At 35.9% G+C, this 17,781-nt stretch overlaps 1 protein-coding gene across 1 annotated transcript in view; it reads left to right on the top strand.

The window, feature by feature from the left end:
* LOC150105310 (neprilysin-2-like) overlaps window positions 1–17,781 on the top strand; it is a 493,284-nt gene that overhangs the window by 44,707 nt on the left and 430,796 nt on the right. The window contains exon 2 of the mRNA XM_090394688.1: window positions 2,220–2,272. The gene's annotated coding sequence lies outside the window, so the exon portion shown is untranslated. The remainder of the gene's footprint in view (window positions 1–2,219; window positions 2,273–17,781) is intronic.

Here is a 17,781-nt window from a genome sequence, read left to right as displayed (position 1 = left end):
ACTTACTGTTTGGAAGGTACGCTAAGTGTTTAAGTGTATACTAAAGCATTATTACCTATATAAAAACAAATTATTTTAATTATCCTGTTAGTATTTTTAAAGATATTTCAAATTCTACATCAGATATGGATTTTTTTTTTTGGATCATTCCATGAATGGTTATGTGCGTGCGTGCGTGCGCACCGTGCGAAAAAGACGTGCTCTTGTGTGAAAGAAAGGGCCATCCAGTCATTATTTAAAAGTGACTGAATGAGAATTACTAGAATTGGACACATATTTTAGAAAATTAAGCATGATTTTCATCGTCCAGGTGAGATCACTGCTCTGCTTATTGCATTAAGACTAATCTTACTTCATTCTTGAGATATTACATCTTCAAGAAGAATTTCTTGACATTCGAATTACTCCCGAGGGGTTCGTCGGAAGTGAGGTATTTTATGATCTCGGTTACAAATTAAATTAAACATGCCAAGAAATTATATTCTTGTTTAATCCTTTATCTAAGTGTAAGCAAACAAAGTTTGCGCGTGAAGTAACTTCACGACTAGCTACTGTATTTAGGTGATAATAACTTAGCATTAATTGCCTTAGTATCCCATAATGCAAAGCATACATCATTTCAGGTGTGTATGATGCCATGCATTATGGAAAGGGTCACTACCCAGACCGGTTGCGACCTTTATTGAGGTCTCATCAGTGAGAGCCAGACCCAGAAGAGATATCAAGGTTAAAATTTATAACCAAGTGAAAAAAAAAAAATTTCATCTATCTGTAATCAAGAGTATTTTAATGATCTGTTACACCTTTTCACTACTTGTGTATGAAAAATATATGACTTCTTTATTACTTCAACCTTATCACTTCTGGGTCTTGGATCTTGACCTTCCCATAATGCATAGCATTACACGTGTCCATAAGGATATGTGTTTTGCATTATGGGATACTAAGGCAATTGATGTGAAGTCTTTAGCCTATATACAAGTATCCCAGTCGTGAAGATACTTCACATGCAAACTTTGGCTACACTTGGATAAAGGATTAAACCACGAATACAATTTCTTGGCACTTTTAATTTATTTTATCATCTCATTTAAAGAAACTACACATTTTGCGAATGGTTTTCCGTTTCGTACAACAGATCATGAGGCCAGTGAATTTAAAAATTTATTCTTTCAGATGAAACAGTTTAAATCAGTTTCTTTAACTGATTTAAACTGTTAAAGAAACTGATTCAGAATACTTGTTTCGATTTTGTTATGGCATCGTCTACGTCGTGTGTATTTAGAGACGAAATTTACCCTTTTCTGCATTTTTTCTTTTATTCTAATCGCCTCAAGCAATTTGGTTCTTTCAGGACAACGAAGTCCAATTGGAAGAACGTGTTCAGATTGTATGCCAGTAAATCTCGCTGTGTCTATGCACTAATAGCTTGTAAAACTTAATGAATAATCTGATTTTTGATTTTGACAGTAGATCGTTACCAGATGTTTTATTCTTATGTTTAAATTAGTTTTCTTCTTTGCTACTATAGGCATCACTTTACCTCTCAATAACTACGAACTCTATAGAAATCACAAACACACCTAACCATTTAACACCATTCTCATATTTGGGACGGTACACTTAACAGCTTCCTAAAATCCTCTATTAGTTTCTTGATTCTCGATCAGAAGAAAAGAGAAACTCTTCAGCATTTCTTTTGACTGATCTTCGAAACGATCTATTTTACCACATGCTAAAAGAAGACTTTATGAACTTGTTTAATGACGATTTCCATGTCATTTCTACTCTGAAACATATTCTTACGTTGAGACGTCAGTGTTTGTAGAGAAAGTAGAATCTTCGAAGATATACCTTAACTCTTTTCATATATCCATCTACGCATCAACGAACTTCCTGGACATGCTTCTCAATTATCTGAAGATCATTTTAGCTCCTTCTTATATTTAACCATGAAAACCTGAGTGGAATTACCAGAAAATGAAACAAAACCATAATTTACACCCACAATGATCTTTACAAACAAAATTTCTAGAGAGAATGCATTTTGTCTATTGTTTTGCTTCCTTTTTTGATAATCATTTTCTCTTGATGGTGGAGAATAGAATTTACCGTTTTGTATAGCTTGAAATTATTTATTTATATGCAATGATTCATTTCTAAAATTAAAAAAATGGCTCTTTGCAAATTTTTGATTTCGTTTCTTATGTTTCTCTTAGCAAGATTCCAGCAAACTCAGCCTCGCTATAAAGGCTCTACCCAGCAGCTTTAGGTAAGTATTTAATTCTTTTATTTCCTTTATTTCTACATCATCTTTGTATTGTGATGCCGAACTCGTAAACAGCGAACAAAATATCGTTGCTTGCGAGTTCGGCAATTCAGTGTTTGGATAAATGGTTCTTTAATCTATTTATTATTATTATTATTATTTTTATTTTATAAAATCCTGTATGCAGAAACTATGTGTAAGATACTAATATCATATACGATATTTTACCAAACTTTTTTAGGACAACATTAAAATATATATACCAAATTTTTTAAAAAAAACTTATCGTCATTGGCTATAATTATTGTTTCAAAACTCTTTGGAAGCTTATTTTTTGTAGAAAGTTAGTCATATTTTGCCCCCCCCTCCTCTCCTCTAAAGCATTAATAACAGTGGCGTAGCTAGAGGGGGGGGGGGTTGGCGATCCACCACGGCCGGCACTTTGCGTTTAAGAAATCTTCTATACTGTCTATAGAACAGCATGAATGATGAAATAGACTTCGCCAGTGTCATCGACGATTTTGCTAACAGAAAAGCAAGAAAAATAACATTTTAGAATGTTGGAATTAAAGTTTTACTTCAAAAATAAACATAGTGTTTTAATTTAAATGAAGGGGATATTAAATCCCACATTATTTCAAAGCCGAATAAGAAACTGAAAGATCCGAATCAAAGCGTTTCATGCCGAATATAGTAAACTATAAAAGTATCGGCCGATACTAGCGTAAGCTAAAGCACGTAGTACAAACTACGGCAACTCGTGGCAAAGGTGGATAAAGTTCTGATCACTATTCTTAGTATTTCCCATAATGTAAAACACATCTCCTAGGAGATGTATGATGTTATACATTATGGTGGAAGGTCACTACCCAGACCGGTTTCAACCCTCATTGGGGTGTCATCAGTGAGTAGGCAGACCAGATTAATACTGAAGGTATAGCGAAAAGAGCTTATATACTTTATTATACTAGTTGAAAAAAAAAAAGGTGCACCCATAAATTACTTAAATAAAAGAGCCAGAACTTTACCCACTTTTGTCACGAGTTGCCCTAGTTTGACTACGTGCTTTAGCTTACGCTAGTATCCGCCGATACTAGGGCAACTCGTGGCAAAAGTGGGTAAAGGTGGAAATAATGTGGGATTTAATATCCCCTTCATTTAAATAATGTTACATCGCCGAAGTGAAGCCTATTGGCTCTTTTATTTAAGTAATAGTGTTTTTATTTTATTTCCCTATACGTCATTTTGACTTTTTGTAGTATTTTTGGTGTATGCTGAGAGGGACGGCAAGCTCAAGACCCGCCCCAGGCGGCAAAAGCTCTAGCTAAACCACTGATTAGTAAGTTCTACAAATGAATGACCATTTTAATCGTGTCTCAATGCTTCATTTTATTACACAGATAATGATCTGTCAGGTTAGTTCATATTAGGATATGGGTTGGTCATCGTAACTATTCCAGCATTCTTCAAACTGTCTTCAAACCACGTTTATAGTCATTTGCTTTGTGACATGGAATGCAGTCATATCTCAGAAGAACATCAGTATATGATCTAGTAGTCATGATTCCATGGGCTAAGATTAGTGAACCTAATCCATATCACAAGAAGCAATCCCGCATCATTATACTACCACCTTCAAACATCATCATTGGGCAGCACACTCGCATATAAGTTCCCAAGCATTCTTCTTGCTCTTTCGTTGTGATGGACGCGACTTGTTGCTTCACAAACTTTTTTTTTTGCCTTAGTCGACGATGTGTCTTCGTTTTTCATAGAAAAGACTTGTAGACTGCAGTTCTCTACTTGTAGTGGATAGAAAACGCTTAATGAGATTGCTTTTGGCTGCTCGTATCTCCACACACAGATTTTCTGGACTATAACAGCGAGATGGGTAGTCGACCATCTGAAGGAGCGTTTGGCTCATATAAATTACTGCACTTACTAACAGTGGACTCGGCAGTGCGCAATTGGTGTGCGTTACCATGCACTGGCATTTCCCCTAAGAAAAAATGGCGCTATTATTTTTTTCTTTTGGTATCCAATATCAACAAACATCTTTCCGACCGATCCCATTTCGTAGGGTTGTTTATATATGATACTTTCGTTGAATCGATTAATTATTCTCTACATAACCAAATATCCCAGATGTGTAGCATCGTTTTATGTTGTGAAACTCCCGAACAGGCCTCTTAGTTTATAACTTGTTTAAATTTATTTATATATTTATTATTATATTTATTATTTTTTTAGAGCATCAGCTAATGATTTTGGAAGGTCTTTCATGACTGGCATTCTTCAAAAATATTTAAAAAATAATTTCTGTGCTTTCACTCAATATACTGACTTTGGAATTTCGAAAAAAAAAAATGCAGATCGTTGTTTCATGTGGTATTAGCACAATGCAAAATAACAATAGTTACAAAAGAAATCGTCCATGGAAGAGATAAACAAAGTTGTTATATTTTGAGTTAGCAATGCATACGTTGAGTATAATTAAATTATATATTTGGTTTAATCCTTTATCCAAGTGTAAACAAGCAAAGTTTGCGGCTGAAATATCTTCAGGACTGGGCCAACTCGTGGCAAAGATGGACTGAGTTCTCGTCACTTTCCTTAGTATCCCATAATGCAAAGCTGATCTCCTTGCGGAGATATGCATTATGGGAAGGGTCACTACCCAGATCGGTTTCGACCTTTATTGAGTTTTCTTCAGTTGGAGCCAGACTCAGAGGTGATACCAAGGTTGAAGTAATGCAGAACTCATATTTCCATATGCCTAGTCATAGTCTAACCAAGTGGAAAAAAAAAACTTCCAACGTCCTTCTGTAATCCAGAGTAATTTAATAATAAGGTGCGACACCTTTTGGCAACTGGCATATGGAAATATGAGTTCTGCATCACTTCAACCTTGGTATCACCTCTGAGTCTGGCTCCAACTGAAGAAAACTCAATAAAGGTCGAAACCGGTCTGGGTAGTGACCCTTCCAATAATGCATAGCATTATGCATGTCCGCAAGGAGATCTGCTTTGCATTATGGGATACTAAGGAAAGTGACGAGAACTCAATCCATCTTTGCCACGAGTTGGCCCAGTCCTGAAGATATTTCAGCCGCAGACTTTACTTGTTTACACTTGGATAAAGGATTAAACCAAATATATAATTTAATTATACTCAACGTATGCATTGCTAACTCAAAATATAACAACTTTGTTGATCTCTTCTATGGACGATTTCTTTTGTAACTATTGTTATCTTGCATTGTGCTAATACCACATGAAACAACGATCTGCATTTTTACCCCTTCTTTTCCTTGTCTGTACCGTTATTCTTGGACACTTGTTATGATTGCATTACTGTAACAAGTCCCATTGAAATGCTATTTTTTATTTTTCATTTCGTTTTAACGTCTCGTCACTTGTAAAGTACTTTATTTAGAGGACTTTCATATGAATTTCATTGCTTGGTGCAAGGCTATCGCTCTGCTTTTTGGAGGCCTGAAAATGTTCCATGCTTGTTCTCTAGATCAGCGTTTCCAGATTATGAAAAAAATACAATATATGAAAGATAATTTCTCTTTCAAAATGTTAAGTACTTTTGCATTTCATTAAACTTAAGCTATTTTAATAATATGACGATGGTCTGTAGCTTCAATATTTTTGAAGCCTATAAGGTCTTCAGCTTGAACATTATTTGCCATCTTCGTTGAGTGGGTGGATTTGTATCCTCTCCAGTTAACAGGGTATTGCTTCGAATCCGGCTACATCTTGGATGTTTGGGAATACCTTTAAGTAGCCATTGCTCGGTGCGAGACCGCACCCTTGCTTATTGGACTCCTGGACTTGGGAAAAAGTTCCGAATCTGCCGTGTCTCTAGAGTTGAGTTTCGACTCAAGATTATCTAACCCTTATCCGAATTACAGCGCTGAAAGGTGTGATATGTTTACAGTACATGAGATTCACATAAAAATTTTAAGATGTTATTCGTAACCTGATTCTAATTTACTTTAAATTTCCTTTTAATAAAAACTGTTTTAAGCTTTGTTTCCTATCAGACTAATACTGTTGAGGCTGTGTACCCAAATGAGGCTGTAATCCATCTCTCTCTCTCTCTCTCTCTCTCTCTCTCTCTCGGTTATTGATTATAAACCAAGCTACTTACATATTTGCAGGCCATTGATTAATATTCTCATTTCATACCGCTCTATTTAAACGTGACCTTTACGTTCACTTGAGTGATGTGGATGGACTTGCTCTGACGTTCTAGTTTCTGAACGCTACGAGAGTGGAGAACGAGTCGCTAATTAAATGTTGGTAATTAATCTACAGTGCATAGTAATCTCGACAAGAGTAAGTGCAGGAAAGAAATGGACTTAAAGAAGACCTCTTTATTAGAAAACATTCGACGCATAGAAATAATACGAAAAGTTTCAGAGATAACATTTGCAGGTCATGAAGTTATTATGCTAACGGCTGACTGAATGAAGACGTCAATCACGATAACGTTAAGAATTTCTGTTTCCATGTTTTTTTTTCTTTTCTTTTTTGTGAAATTATCAGAACATCGTTTTGTCGTTCATATATATATATATATATATATATATATATATATATAGGTAGGATTGGGATTTCGAAAGCGACAATTCAGACTGAACAATATCATTCGTACGTGGTACTTAATAATTTTCATGGGGATAGTTAACGCATTAGCAATTGAGAGTTTCAATCTACATTCTGACATCGATGATGCATAAGCTTCGCGTCCATGATCGGATTACGTGCTAATATCATATCCATACCGTTCGATCATATTGTTACTCCCAATTATTCTCTTCCAGTAGCTTGTAGAACACAGGCAGATATGAATGTTGGTTATCGTGTGACTGTCTCCACACTCAAATCTTTCTCTCTAACTAAAAATGTATAAACCGGGATTTTTTCCCGCTTGTTGTTCCATTTTTATAAGCCAGCGTCAACACATTTGTACCACTGCAGACTAAAATCATTATTCCAATTTTCTTCTTAAAAGTGGTTTATAAGATTTAGAATTAGGACCACAATGGTCGAATTTCCTTTCTTACTCGTGGTTGTCGTACGAATATATCAACTGATCATAGCTTAAAAGCATTTCTGGACTGTGAAATACCGGTGAGTTAGCTGTCTCATACGGAGGTAGCAGGATTTTTTTTCTTCAGGGAACTCGAGTTTTTCATCCCGCATGCATGCGTGGCGCGCACGCACGCACGCACGCACGCACACACACACGCACACACGCACACACAAATTTACAGTCAAAAAAATGCCATCAATGGCGGTAGATGGCGTTGTGTATTGTTGGATGTTTATGTAGTGTTGACGGCGGGTTGTGTGCTCTCCCGCGATGAATTCTTGGACTCCTTAGAAGTGTCATGTAATAATAATAATAAGTACCAAAGTTGTCCATTTTATACACTTTTTTTTTTCAAGAGGATCTTTTGACAGCTCTGCGTCCCCCATAGTCATAGTTGCAACTTTTGCTATCTCCAAGGCTACGACAAAATTCTATCGTGTATTTTAACAATATTTCCAATAACGAGCATCTCGCTGCGTCAAGCACCCACTACTTCGTGATGACTGCTTTCAAAATGGTAATATACCTCTGGACCGAACACATTTGCCTGTTAGTTGAGAAGAATGATGACGAAATCGTTCATCGTCTCTAGTCATCCACCAGTTCTCAGATGTTATTACGTAATGAGAAATTGCTCAGACACCTGACCAACCAGAACTATGCAATGTCAATAGTTTCCGAGCGGGATGGATTTTTCCCAGGCTTCTAAAGTCAGCAACCGTTATATTCCAAATTTTCGACATTAGTTGAATGATCCGAAGTGCAGGTGGCTGCAAAGGACGTGTTTGTTTTGCATCGTTTTAACTATGCGCCCTGTAGAGATCTGTGGAGGAAGTTCTCCCCACTTTCTATCATTTATGGCTTACATTAAGTTGAAATTTTCAGGAACCTTAAATACCATAGTAAACATTTATATTCTGTATTTGGTGCAATCGATCCAACGATGCGATGAGTGCGGAATAGTTGAAAAAAGAGACCGCAAATGGGGTTGGATTGTTTGGAATTACTGGCCAAGGCTATTAGGAAAGTGTATCACATTTGTTACTTGCTTTGGTTTTTCTGTTTTTCCGGATTGAAAAACCCAGAGTTTCTGAGAAGAAAAAAATCCTGCAGCCACAATATGATATCATTAACTCATCTCCAGATCTTCCTTCTAAATGACATCGTCATTACTAACTAAGGAAGACAGAGGAGAAGAAGAACGCTTTTTTTGGATATTTTTTGCTATTTTCAAAGTGCTCTAGTTTCTTTCTTTAATTGAATCCAGCTTGATATTCTACTTAGAACCACATTTGAATTCTTTCTCTGTTTAATACTTGATGACTCACTACATCACGTAAGAGTCGCTACTGTGACTCTGATGTAGATTGGTTTGCCGCGTGGTAGTATCTACGCTTTCTGACTAACAGGCAATGGGTTTTTCACGCGGTGTGAAATCTCGTCTCTGCTTATTGCAGGACTGAATGGCTTGAAAAGAATTCCTAGTTTTTGGGAATTTGGACCCAAGCATGGTTTACAGATTCCCAACCAGACGGGTTACTAGAAGATGAAATTCACAGAAACAGAACGTATGCGAGACATTGGCCGGAATGACTAAAGAGGGATCGTCAATTAGCCGAACTCGAAAATGCCTTTTGAAAATCAACTATTTTTAGAGAGGGAGTATTTTGATGCATGAAAAGAGGTCCAAGTTTTCTGGAGGCTTTCAAAGTTAATATGAAGCATTTGTGCCAGGGAAGGCTAGAAATACGTCGACCCAAGGAGGGAGAGAGAAAGAGATCTGGTATTTTCTGTATAGCTAGATGTATCACAAGTAACGGGAAGGATTAAAACCTTTTAATGAAAAAAAAAAAAAGAAAGACAGAAAACGAGAGACACGGTTTTTTATAGCAATGAAGTTGATTTGGTTGTTATCACCGAAAGATGGTTTGGTGCTCACTGTATAGGGCGCGCAGTAGAGGATGTTTGAGCACTAACAGGTTGATTAATTCAGTAGTGAAAAGGAGCATACTCTCGTTATCAAAAGTATAGATAGGATTTAAAGTCAGCGAGAGAAGGTAATTTTTGTAGAGGGGAAAAGAAAGGAAGCGGACACGATACTAATACACAACGAAAAGCTCCAGTTTTTTATTCTAAGAAGAGAAATTTTCTTGTCTGAAGGGCAAGAAAAGTTCCTCTTTTATGGTATAGAGATTACCATTTCAGGAATTAACTGTAGAAATCTTGTAGATGTCTTGCTTTTGTACGTTATATAGCTCGTTAAACGGAAAAGTGGTGTGCTGATTAGCATGACAGCATCAAACATTTTCTTTTTTTTCTTTTTTTATTGCACATGGAATTCCTGGATTAAAGAAGATTGTTGAAAAAAAAAGATAATCTCCTGATATGGAGAAGTCAGGAGAACATCTCATATTATTCTCTGCTAGCGATGCATTTGGAAGAAACTGAAGGAAGACTGGGCTATATAAGAAGACTGTGAAAGCTTTCTCAGCTTGCTGAGAAGGCCCGTGTCCGGACAGTTCATCGCCGACAATTCATCTCGGAGAAAATTCATCGCTGGAAATTTAATCGTGGGGGAAATGAATCGCACAAAAATTCATCGCAAATATATACGAAAAGAAAAAATCCCATATAAGAATATTTTTTAAAAATATTTCTTTAAAAATTTTTTTTTAAAATTTTATTCTGATATTGCTTTTGTATGATTACACTATTTTTTAAACATTAATTTCCCCAATATCACATAATTGAATGATTTATATTTATCAGAAAATAATATAAATGAAAAAATATACAAAATTTCTCCACCATCCCCTCAGAAGGGCAGCCTTCTGAGGGGATGGTGCAGAACATCAGTAGAGTGGAAGTGACGGAGGCCATGAAGAGGATGAGGAATGGAAAATCGGTGGGCCCCCACAGGATTCCAGTAGAGGCATGGAAGGCACTGGGGAAAGAGGGAATTGACCTGCTGTGGGATCTGTTCATGAAAGTTTGCCAACAGGAAAATATACCTGAGGAATGGAGGGAGAGTACTCTTGTCCCCCATCTACAAGGGTAAAGGGGATGCACAAGACTGTAAAAATTACAGAGGAATAAAGTTGATGTCCCATACAATGAAAATCCTAGAAAGGGTTCTTGATGGAAGATTGAGGAAGCAGGTGGAGATTGCAAAGGAACAATTTGGCTTCATGCCTGGTAGATCAACAACAGATGCTATCTTTGGGTTACGGCAGATGATGGAAAAGTTTCGAGAGAAACAACGGGAGCTACATCTGCCATTTATTGATCTGGAGAAAGCATACGATAGAGTGCCAAGGCTAGAAGTCTGGAGGTGTCTGAGGGAGAAGAAGGTACCGGAGAAATATGACAGGTTGGTGCGGAGATGTACAAAAATGTGAAAACAAGTGTTTGGACCTGTCTGGGACAGACAGAAAGTTTTCAAGTAACAGTTGGCTTGCATCAAGGGTCAGCATTAAGTCTGTTTCTGTTTAACATTGTGATGGAGGTGGTGACGGAGGAGGTGAGAGAAGATGCGCCTTGGACAATGTTGTATGCAGATGACATCTTGCTGTGTGCAGATTCAAGAGAAGAAGCAGGAACTAAACTGGAAAGATGGAGACAAGTACTGGAAGAGAGAGGTATGAGACTGAGCAGAAGTAAGACAGAGTATATGTGTTGCGCAGTGGGCGGCGGCCAGGAGACAGATCTGGAGCTGGAAGGAAATGTCATCAGGAAGCTGAGGGACTTTAGATATTTAGGTTCAACAGTGGAAGAAGATGGAGGAGCTGAGAAGGAAGTGGGATGCAGGATACAAGTGGGTTGGAGGAACTGGAAGGCGATCGCTGGAGTGTTATGCGATAAGAGGGTGCCGATCAATCTGAAAGGCAAAATTTATAGGACAGTAGTGAGGCCAGCTATGACGTATGCTATAGAAACTGTGGCCCTGAAGAAAAATAACATCAGTAGGATGGAAGTAGCAGAGATGAGAATGCTTAGGTGGATGTGCGGTGTAACCAGAAAGGATCGTCTGAGAAATGACTATGTAAGGGGAACAGTGAAAGTTACGAACTTAGGAGCGAAGATACAGGAGGCAAGGTTGAGATGGTTTGGTCATGTGATGAGTAGGGAGGAAGAATATGTGGGAAGAAGGGTCATGCAGATGGATTTGCAAAAAAGGAGGAAGCGTGGGCGACCAAAGAAGAGATGGAGGGAGCTGGTAGAAGAGGACTTGAGGATGAAGAACTTGGATGTGGAGGAGACTCATCATCAACAGTGACCCCACTTAAGTGGGAGAAGCTGCAGAAGAAGAAGAAGAAAATATACAAAATTTGCTCATTTGTAATAATCACAATTTAATTTCAGTATCGGAATATTAAAAGTTATCTGGAACAATTACTTTGGGAAAAATAACGAATTCAAATAAAAAGAAGGCGCACACATGTTACCTAGCAGTATTTCTGTGTGTGATAGTTTGGAAGGAGGGTGATGAGCTATCAAAGAAGAAATACTATTTTAATTCTATTATGAAAATTTTGGAAATAAAATTTCATTTTATTGCATGCACCTGTACATGTTTCGAATGATAAACTGTAGGGAAAGTATCTCTACTTCAAAACCACCGCATAATACTGAAATTAGCCGAAAATATGTACATAATAGTTGACTTCATAACCGCCGTTTATTTCGATTTGTAGGGAGTGATTGGGGGAAAAACCAAGAAAGTTGAAGTACAAAGAACTACAGATTACGTTACAAATATTATACATTATGTGATATGATTCAAGATTTACGTATGATTATCTATAAGGTAACATCGTAACAGAGAGAACCTTCACGCAATCTGTGAACTAATTTTCTGACTAAGATTATGAATAAAAATAAAGAAAACAATCTGTAACAGATGGAGGCTGTATTTATTTTAAGATTCAGATTTTTATGAATTTATAAAATAATTGTTTGACAAAAAATAATTATCTTGAATCAAGTTCTGGGAGAATAAAATGTAATTTTCGACTAAGATAATTAGCAAAAATAAAATAAAATAAAAATAAATAAATGATAGTGGCTTTGTCCTCCAGAGTGATACAGTCTTAAGTGAAGAAATATAAATGGCATTAAAAACTATAATTATACGATAAAACAAGTAGCAAAAATAAATGTGACTTGTAGATAATTAATTTAGATTCTAGTTACCGAGCAAACGGCAATAAACTGCGTTTCTAGCAATAGGTAACTGAACGTAGCTACTTACGCGAGGTAATCTGGTTAAGTGTTCTCCTCAACGTGAAGGATTATCGCACCTTCTAATGGATATGACAGTCAAATGCACTTCATATCCATGCTTTCAACAGATGGTCTGACTCGAATCCAGGATTTGCTGGGAGTATATATGCGTCCTGGCCGGTTGGAAGATTAACCCTGCGAGGATCGCGGTCGAAAAAATTACAGCTTAGGTTGCGTGTATCCGAGAGATACATTCATTACTTTTATGTGCCGAAATGCGATAAAACTTAAAAAAAAAAAAAAACACTACAAATATAATACATGATGGTTTATTTATTTTCAGTTACAATCTAGAAATTATTTAAAAAAAGAAACAAATAAAAAACACTGGCCAATACTATACTGACATCGGAGTTCGCGGTATCTCTCAGATACAATTGACTACCAAATATCACACACCTCTACATAACACGTGTTAAACCAAATTGAGTTCAATTTTCTAGTGAATAACACTTTCAGCAAATTTTTTCTGCGATGAATTTTCCTCTCGATCAATTTTCTCGCGTTGAATTGTCCGTGAACCAGAAGGCCTCTGTGCCATAACTATGTATAAGCACTATGTACATAGTTATGTACATAGTGCATAGCACTATCCCATAGTACTTGTACATAGTTATAGCGATCCTCTAACTATGTAGAAGCACTATAGAAAAATACAGTTTTTCCATTGTGCTTGTACATAGTTATAGGATCGCTATGACATTCATAGTGGTGAATCTTGATAAGGCGAGAGGCTCTCCACATATAGAGATGTAAGTTATATGAAACAGAAATTGTATAATAGAAATTAACTCAATGTATTTCTCCATGACCTTGGATAGGACCATAGTGAGCATGGCTAGAAGATAATTTATTGATAGAGATATGTCTCCATTTTTTGGTGTATGGTAGAATATGAGCTAATTTCCACGCTATAGATTAAATGCCAAGTGAAGAAAAAAGTCTTAAATAGTAACACGAGATAAAAAATTAATTCTGGACCACTTATATTGAGAGTAACTGAAGCGATACTGTATTGATTAAACGAAGGATTGGTATTCAAAAGAAGCATTGAGTATTAATTAGGTGGTTTTGTTGGAGACTTCGACGGAGGTGATGTAGTGGGAGGGATGACCTTAGTGAAGAATGGTAGAAGTAAGGACAGACAGAAATTACGGCAGATGGCTTTTGTTAGCGACCAGAAGGGACTTTTCGGTATAGACAGAGAAGAAAGAGCTTCATTTCAGACAGGGAGGAAAGTTGAGGATTTTAATTTGATGCATTTGCTTTAAAGTCATTTGTGGTATTCTTAAAGCGAGAATGATTTCAGTAATGCGTTTGGAGTAAATGCTTGAATCAAAGGATCGAAAGTGCCAGAGAAAATAGAAATAGATGTTATCAGTAGGTCAGATTTAGTACTATTTTAATCCCAACGGCTAGAATGAGGATTACTGTGAAAAAGTTGCTGAATGAAAGAGAGTTATGATTTGAGTTAACTATGGGAAAGGGCAGAATCAATGGAAATGATTGGAAGCGTTATCGAGATGAAAAGATCGAGGGTGCTGCTGGTTGAGTATGTAGTATTATCAGTTATATAGCGTGACACTGGCTAACACCAACTGCCTTTAATTTTTTTTTTCCATCCTTACCAGCTTGGCCAGTGGTATTGCAGAATTGGAACAAGTTGGAGTTGTGTGCAATGCTCCTGAAAACTCTGTTTTTTTTTTTTTTTTTACCCGGAAAACTGGAAATTCTCACCTACACGCAGCGAGTCAGTCCCAGGGTTGACTACCTTAATCCACTACAACGATATCATATGTCGATAAATTTTGACAGATTACGAGGTCCTTCACTATGAAAAAAAAAAAAAAAAACCGAGCTCAAAGAAACAGCTTAAACAACATTAGGAAATTTCCATGAAACGAATTGTTAATGGATGATATTGCTAGCATAGAATCACATCCCAAATCCAAAGTTTTTTTTTTTAAATATGCATTAAAAAGCTCTCTTCTACGTCATTTTTTAACGTTTCTCACTTACGAAATTTTGTAAACGTATAGCACATCAGTACGTGGGCGGGCTATGGTATATTATTTATTTATTTATTTTTAAATTTATTTTTACATACTTCGGAAACCCTGTTAAACAGCCCAAATATATAACTTTTTCAAACCACTTTAGACTTCCAGTAAATAGAGAGGTGGTCTTACACTGGCCTGTGAAATTCGTCTCCCACCTAAAGTCATTCACAAACATTCATGACCGCGTGATTCGGACCGCAGTCAGTACGTTAACCACTCGGCCAACCAGGCCCGCTAAATTTTCTAAAAGCTAAAAAATTTGTCTCCGCGCAGACGTTTATCTAGAAATATAAAAAGAGCATTTTTTTGCTCTTTTTATATTGCTAGCGGGAAGTCTAGAAAATGTCAACTTTCTGAAATTTCCTTTCAATTTCGTTTCTGGATTTGGATTTCTATCAGCAGGAAAAAGATCGAAAATTTTCAGATGCATTATTAATGACAGGATTTCACTTCTTCCTTAAAAGAAGTGAAATCTTAATATTTTCCAAACCATTCTTGCTGTTTTAGTGAAGAAGAAAATTTTCTCAACATTCTATTACTTAAGATTTTTGAATGTTTAATTAATTTATAGAGAGATTTGTATGCTACAAACTTCGCTTCACCAGGATAAATTTCTGTTGCTTTTTTCGCTACTGCCAACATTTCTGAAAGAAAGTCGAAGTTTTTTTTTCCACTCCACAATAGATCCAGTCTTCCGTGAATTTCAGGAAAATTATAAGGTAAAAATCGAGTTATAAACCGTCAGCTTTCATTGTAAAATGTTTTCTACTAACTAAAAAGTGTTTTGCATCACTGCAGTTGAACTATACTACTTACTGTTAGACAGCTTTCGTTTTTTTTTAATTCTCTTATGTTTGTAGAAAAGTTCTGCTGGAACATTAAAGTTTTAATTTTTCTAGTTATTTTCAATAGCAGGCAACTTCTGCCAAAGGGGGGGGGGGTGAAAAAAGTCTTTGAAAACTTCATGAAAGAAAACGGGAAGAAATTGAACTATAATTGAAGTACACATACTATATACAGTATATAATAAATTAAATTTCAGAAAATTCCCAAATATTTCGAACTTTTTTTAGGTACAGCCTCAAACAAAAATTCCCCTTTACGCATTGCCTGTGTTATAACTAATCTCACCCCATAAGAGATACTAAAACTATTTCATAACACATCATGGCAAGCACTTGGAATTCAAAACATATCTTGATTACATTTGGCCAGGAATATTTGGCATTTATTTCCATTTTCCGCTAGCTAGTATTAAATATAAACGTACAACATCTCTAAACAAAATAGTGACCCGGTTGTGAACCACTTTCTGCAATCATTTTTCCCTTTCACACACGCACGCACGCACAATCTTGAAGTGTATATGTGCATATCCTTTCAATTGCTTCGTAGTGATATTTTGTGGGAAAATGCATAGGTTCTAGATCTAGTTGAATGCCTTTGGTAAAATCCGAGATAATGTTCTTTCTTTACTACTTTCTCCCTCCTATTGTTTCATTTTTAACTGAATGGATCTTGTTATCCAAATAGATACATTTTATTCTCAGGGCTATGTGTTTATGCCGATAAACTTATAAACTTTTGTTAAAAAATAAAAGTATGAACAAGTAACAAAAACTTAAAGAAGAGTATGGATTAAATAGATGTATGTTCCCAGAACATGACACATATTCATTTATTGGCGATATTGCGCAAACAAGCTTGTGCAATATTGCCAATATTAACTTGGAAGACAATTAAAGTACATCTTATAAAGTGCATTTTGTTTGCCTAACCGAAATATTTTTCTTAGTACCAGAGAAAAGCTTAATCAAACATTCCAGTTACAGAGTCATGAATAGTCTGACATTCCACTTTGATAATATGCCAGGCAAGCTTGTGGGAAATATTTTTGAATTAATTTGATTTTTTTTCTGCTATTAAATACAGTATAATATTATTTTCTTAGTTTTTGTTAACATACATTTTTCTTCTTGAAAATATAAAACTTTCTAAATAACTTTCTTGTATATTCCATATATTCTGTCATCCTTGAATGACAGAGGCTTGGTTTGTTGGTTATACGTGTTCACCAAATATTAAGCGATGATAATTTTGCTTACGTACGCGATATGAAAAGTTTCAAATCGTGATACTTGCCTTTGTAAGATTTTTGAATGTTTCAATAATATACACGTGTCTAGTTGCTTTCACACACTTTCCAAAAAAAAAAAAAAAAAGATTTGCGAGCTGTTTTTTTTTTTTTTTTAACTGCGACATAGTGGTTTTTCTGAAATAATTTTAAGTTCGATATAATACTCAGTACTCATCTAATACTTAAGTAATGTCATAAAACGACAATGAAAATATAAAACTTGTATTTCTGTATTGCGTTTGCTGGAATTATTTTTACCATAGGTTGTAAACCAACAGTAAATAAATTTCATAGACTGGCCAACGATTTTTGAAATATTTTTTATTTATTTTTACATACTCTTGAAACCCTGCCCTAGAGACCAAAAACATGGAACTTTTTCAAACCACGTCAGGGCTCCAGATTGAAGATTTGAAGACAGGAATCTCATAAGTGATCTTCCATTTTGTTTATTCCAATCTCCCTTGGAACATTAATATTGTCAGTGGGTCAGGGCGTTAAATAATCTGTTTTCCTTGCAGATGCAAACTTGGACTTTTTTTCGAGCCAATTCAGCCAAAACAATTTTTTTTTTAAATTCCAGAAAGAGTTTTAAACTGATTACGAAAATAGGATTGCTAAATGCAAAAATAATATAATATAAATTAAAATATCTTATCTTAAATAAGATAAGATGATGTTTCATAAAGTGCAGTCAATACTTGGGGGAATCATGCACGAAGCAGTTAAAATAGTATCGCACCTGTGGATAACACGAAGTACCTCCTTATCTCTGTTGTTAGTGACAGTGTCCTTCAGCTAGAAACACCTGAGTTTGATTTGTGTTGCAGTACGAGAAGGATCATTATAAAGACTTTTCAAAAGTTAAATAACACTTCACTCAGAACAAGGACTGGGCTAAAGCAAAGAAGATAAAGACAAAGAA

Source organism: Typopeltis vanoorti, chromosome 6, assembly GCF_054136105.1.
Source record: "Typopeltis vanoorti isolate ZY-2024b chromosome 6, IOZ_Tvanoo_1.0, whole genome shotgun sequence".
Taxonomy (NCBI): Eukaryota; Metazoa; Arthropoda; class Arachnida; order Uropygi; family Thelyphonidae; genus Typopeltis; species Typopeltis vanoorti.
The sequence above is the reverse complement of the archived record's forward strand: the minus strand, read 5'-3'. Positions and strand labels throughout refer to the sequence as shown.